General features: G+C 33.6%; 1 long non-coding RNA gene across 1 annotated transcript in view; it reads right to left on the bottom strand.

Annotated features, from left to right (window-relative positions):
* LOC106872418 (uncharacterized) overlaps positions 1 to 5,977 on the bottom strand; it is a 10,656-nt gene that overhangs the window by 213 nt on the left and 4,466 nt on the right. The window lies entirely within an intron of this gene.

Below are 5,977 nucleotides of genomic sequence, written 5' to 3' on the forward strand. Positions count from 1 at the left end.
TATAGAGAGAGAGAGAGAGAGAGAGAGAGAAAGAGAGAGAGAGAGACAGAGAGAAGGAGAAAGAGAGAGACCCTTTCTGCTACTAGGAAAGAAACATCCAATGATAATGCAATAATACGTTGCTAACAGCGTGTATATATTGCCTTAAAAAAGCTTCTGAAAAATGTCAAGTTTACTAAAGGACACGAACAACCATCTTCTATAAATATGTGGGCAGACTTTGATTAATTTCTAGCCAGATGGTTTTTTTAACACGATATTTACACACTATTAATTGTAGCCATATCTATTTCGAGCTCCATTGTTGAAAGAAAGGCAACAAATAAATTATTCCACTACTCCCGTTCGAAATTTCTTAATTCGTACGATGCGAGAAGGTTATTTTCTTCTAGGAACGTGATCAGCATTTTTCTGACAATGCGTTCGATTGTCTTGCAAACTTGTGAGGTCAGAGAGATGGGCCTGTAGTTTTTATCATCTGCTCTACTCCCTCCTTTATGGACAGGGCATATTACACCTTCTGTTAGCATGTTGGGAAGTTTACCATATGCAAGGACACTCTGAAAGAGTATCTGCATTGGCTTTGCAAGAGCCTTTTTACATGTCTTTAGGAGAACAGCCAGGAGTCCATCTGGGCCTGTTGCTGAGTTTGATCTCATCTCATCAATGACCGATGTTATATGTTCCTCTCTTATATTGATATAATCGATGGTTGTCTCTTTTCCGAATAGATTCGTTACATTGAAAAACTCCTCAGATTTGTTTATTTGCATTTTCCAGTGGAGAACTGAAAACACTTCGGAATTGTTTCTTTAGTGCTTCACTTATCTTCCCCGGATCTGCAGTTAGTGAGCCGTTTTTACCAAATAGTAACCCTGTCTTAGAGCGTATTGAGGCAGACTCCTTTGCCAACGTGTAGAAGGCTATAGGATTTCTTTTTATATTTTAGACTGCTCAAGTTTCTCTTTCTTCTGTTTCATGGAAGATTTTGAGTTTATTTTCTATCTCGAAAGTTCCTCTGTCAGATGGGATTTCACACTGTCATTGAGCCGTTTATTTAAACGATTCGAGATCTTTATTCTCCACCGCATGAGTAGCCTCTTGTCTCGAGGAATGATGTTTTTGTGTCTATTGGCTCTCTTCTCTGGGACATGTTTAATGCATGTGTGTTCTAAAATGATCGTGGTCTACGTATCCTATACGTAAGACGTTCATATAAAGCAAAAATGAATAATAGACACAACATATAATAATGTTGCATATTAAACATTGCCTAGACGAAAAAAAGAAATTAGTATAGTGAGACCTCAGGTAATAAATGGCACCGCTTCTTTCTATCATAGATGTAACTTGTTGTCAGTAACAATATTTGTGGAAGGCAAGATATGAAAAATTGTACGCTTATGCAAGGTTTGCTTTGAAGATTTTCATCAGGTGTAGTTATTCAAAATCATTGTTGTAATGAATTTTAAGATTGTCTCCCTAATAATTAATTTAAGGAATGCGTAAACATCATGGATACTGCTTTCTCTACTGGCACGAAGATTTTTAAGTGTCCTGAATTCTAGAGAGGAATTACATACAGCGACAAATAAACTGTTTTCATGGTGCATCAAAAGGTTGTAAAAATAATAGGTTTTCGTCTCTGCAGCAAGCTATGGGATTTATTAATAGAAAAATACTAGAATATTACTGAACAGTTACTGTTTTCTGCTAATTCAGAAAGAGAATTTTACGGGATAAATATTAAATTGGCGTGATGACAAGAAGTTATCGTTTTTCATTAACACCTCCAGTCAATATCAGTGAAATGTTGGAAATGATACGTTGATAGAACCGGGAATATAGCTGTAAAGAAAGGGTGTAAAGTGATTAGCAAGCGGTTAAATGAAGATATCAGTCGAAGGTGATTAATTTTGTTTTATTCTAAAGATAATGATCGAAAATTTCCGAAGAACAACTGCAGGGCTGCCTTTCATAAAGCAATACCTAAATTTTGATTGTATGAATAATATAGAAGAGTACAGTAAAATTTGCCGATAGAATTATATATCGGCTGTTTGGTTCGAAACTAACACAAATACATATTGGCTCGGATTGAAGACCGTGTTTATTCTCATCATGAGGATGTTGCGTAATAAACCATCAGCCGATTAAAATTGAGTCACAAACGCATGATACGCAGTTTTAGTAATGTCTTCATATGCGGCTAATAAATGTCTTCACTTCTTCAGATTCCGATTGGATGGAAAATCCTCTCTTCATATTGTGCACTTCAGAGATAAAATTTCCTCCCGATTGTAAATTGTGTCATTTGTAACGATTTAGTTCGTTCCAATGGTACTAGGGTATTTGTCAATTAACCTACCCCAGGAATCTTAAGAGGACTAGAGTATTTGATGGTGGAAATGTTGATAATGTATCGATCAAAATAAGGACACTTGGTTGAATATATATGTATACATATATATAGTACACACACACATATATATATGTATATATATTAATATCGCCTCTCAGATATTTAGACAAAATTCTATTTCTGTGAGTAAACTAACGTACAATCTTGTACTTTAATTTCTGATTAATCGAACACAACTATTAAAAGGCCATACTGTAGCCATGAACTCGGAATTTTACTGAAACCCATCCAGAGTTCTCTCATCAGAAAGAAGAGAATTCATTTAGTCACTAATATTGTTTTTCCCTTAAGGCGGAAAGCTGGCAGAAACGTTTACACCCCGAGCAAAATGCTAAGCGGCATTTCGTGTCTTTACGTTATGAGTTCAAATTCCACTGAAGTCGACTTTGCCTTTCATAATTTCTGGGTCGATAAATTAAGTACCAGTTGCGTACTGGGGTCGATAAATTAAGTACCAGTTGCGTACTGGGGTTGATAAATTAAGTACCACTTGCGTACTGCAATCAATCTAATCGACTGGCCCCCGCCCTAAAAATTTCGGGCCTTGTGCCCAGAGTAGAAAAGAATTTTGTTTTTTCCCTTCACTGCTTACGCACGAGAATTTTTAAACGTAACATCCACTAAATATTAACACTGCTTCCGTTAGCAATACATCTGTGATTGCTGTATTGTAAACGAATGTGCTTACATTTGTAGCTTTAATATTTTCAATAGATCTGCTATTTTCTATGTGGGTCACAATTTTTAACCATAGTCTTATACTTATGTCTATTTTCATATTGATATGTTGTTACATTATCGTCTTAGAATATTCTTGCTGCAAAGCCATATCTAACGGAGTGTTACTGTCATGAGAGCATTTTACAGTGTGATTTATGATACATGTGCTATGTGTATGTCGGTATACATGTGAACAACTTGCACATCTACATTTTATTTCGTTTTATATTTTATCAATGATAAATACGTATATTAAGCAGCATGTATTCTGTGATCTACTAAAATGTCCTTCCTACTTTCAAAACCACTCATAAATAAATCGCAAGAATTACACAATTATGTATATATCTTAGAAATGTGTACGAGTAATGCAAAGTAACAAATAGAATTGCTGACTCTAAGACTGTACCAAATAACATTGAACAAAACTACTGCTGAGGGAGAAAGTTATACATAATAAATAAAAATGGGATTCAGAATGTTTCTCTGGTGTCCATCTAAGTTTATTTTATTACATTTATGCAAGTTACAGTTTTATTTCTCCAAAATGACACAACATTATATTGCTGAATAGCATCAAAATGAATCTTGATAAAAAAAGTTACATATTTGATTATTCTATCTATTTTCGCTTATATATGTTAACATCTGAACGTGAAAACCGTCAAATATATTATAATGGCATCAACAGAAGCCACCAAGTTAATGGTAATATGGACCATTTAAGGCAAGCTACAATTGTCAGTATTGTTTCCAATGTATAAATATGAAGTCATTATTTTTATCTAATCTACCAAAGACTGATAAAATAGAAAACGTCATAGAAAGCACCAGGAGTGAAATATTTACTACCACATAGAAATAGGCATAGCTGTGTGCTTTAAGAAGTTCTTCTGTCGGAAACATATTTTAGGCGCAGCTTGATTCTACCCTAAGGTAATTGATCAAGTGTCTTCTACCATGTCCTCAGCTTGATCTAGTGCCTTGAGATTGTAGTTTTGTGGATGAAAATTGTTCTAAAGACTGTCGTGTATATATATATATATATATATATATATATATATATATATATATATATATATATATATATATATATACACACGACAGTCTTTAGAACAATTTTCATCCACAAAACTACAATCTCAAGGCACAAAACTATATATATCTGTCTGTCTGTCAGTATGTATGTATGTATACACACACACACACACATACACATACACATACAAACACACACACACTCCCTTATATATTCATATATATGTATATACATACATATATACTTTATTAAAAGCATATTATTCTTCCTCTGATATTCGAGTACTATTTTTTCCACCTTCTTTCGCATTTATGTTCTTACTCTGCTATATATATACATATATACATGCGTACTATTTTTCCTTTTTTCTTCCTATTGTAACAGTACACTCATTTTCCTTATACTTCTAATTGTTTGGGTCTGTCTATGCTATTGATGAGATTTTGCTAACACCATTTTCCACCATTCTATCGTTGTATAAAGTTCTGTTAGCCGTGATTGGTTCGGCTAGAATACGGAGGATACTGTACGAACCCCAAGGATATCGACTCTGATGTCAAAATCACGTGACTTGTGTAAATAGTTTTCCCTCCTTCACTGCTTTCTTTCTTTCTTTCTTCCTTTCTTTTTTCTTTCTTTCTTTCTCCCTTTTTTCTTTTCTTTTTTCGCTATTGTTTATCCTTTCAGCAACCTACTTGCAGTCATTCTCCTATTTTACTTCTTTTCCCTCTTTCCTCTGGTGAAGAGCGAGAATCCGAAACGAGAAGACTCTTTTCCGATTTTAATCACTGAACTAATACAACTTTCGTTAATATTTACCCTCCCCCATTGTTCTCTTTCTCTTTGTGTCTGTCTCCTCCTTAATACATACATATATGTATGCAAACACACACACGCACGCACAAAGTCATGAACACATACACACACATTTACTCTCGTAACTGACATCGGGTATCGTATCATGTAATATAACATTTACGCGAATATATTTCAATGTCTGCATAGGCATTCATATTTTATATAAATATGTGTGTGCATGTGTGTGTGCGTCTATGTAATAATGTACATATAGATATACGTACATATGTACAAAGACATTTGTACATATTTCTATATAGAGATATAAATACAGTCACTGTGCTGGTATATGTATGTTTTTATATTAAATAATGTAACATCCAATGGTTGTTACGAGAACATTTACAACAAGATTTTCGAATTACTCACTATTAGGAAACGCTGCCAATCTATCAAACTACGTGAAGAGTTTAATCAAATATCTTCTCTCATGAATAACCATAGAGAACGTAAGTGGCAAAATATAAAAATACGGAATTCTTCATATTTTATTGCAACTAATCTTGAAATAAAGAAATGAGAATCGGCTCGATATATTACATGACAATAGTACCATTGTCAGGTGAGTCTAACATTTATCTTCTGAAGAAAATAAATATTAATGTATGAAGTTGGTAAAATTATTTTATCCAAAACTTTCGACTAAATCTAGAAAATTCTAAGCATTTCAGGAATAAAAATAAATGGGAAGAAAATAGGAAAAAGATTTTTAAAATATCGAAATTGACCAGACTATATTATGTGTCATTATGAAAGCCTACTCTGCATTGAAAAGAAAGTATGCAGAAAACAATTTCCTTTCAAAGAAGAAATACATTCTTCGCAACAAACAACATTTTCCACTCAATGAAGTTATCTATCTATATACCTACCTGTCTGTCTATCTATCTATCTATCTATCTATCTATCTATCTATCTATCTATCTATCTATCTATCT

This window comes from Octopus bimaculoides, chromosome 13 (genome assembly GCF_001194135.2).
Source record: "Octopus bimaculoides isolate UCB-OBI-ISO-001 chromosome 13, ASM119413v2, whole genome shotgun sequence".
Taxonomy (NCBI): domain Eukaryota; kingdom Metazoa; phylum Mollusca; class Cephalopoda; order Octopoda; family Octopodidae; genus Octopus; species Octopus bimaculoides.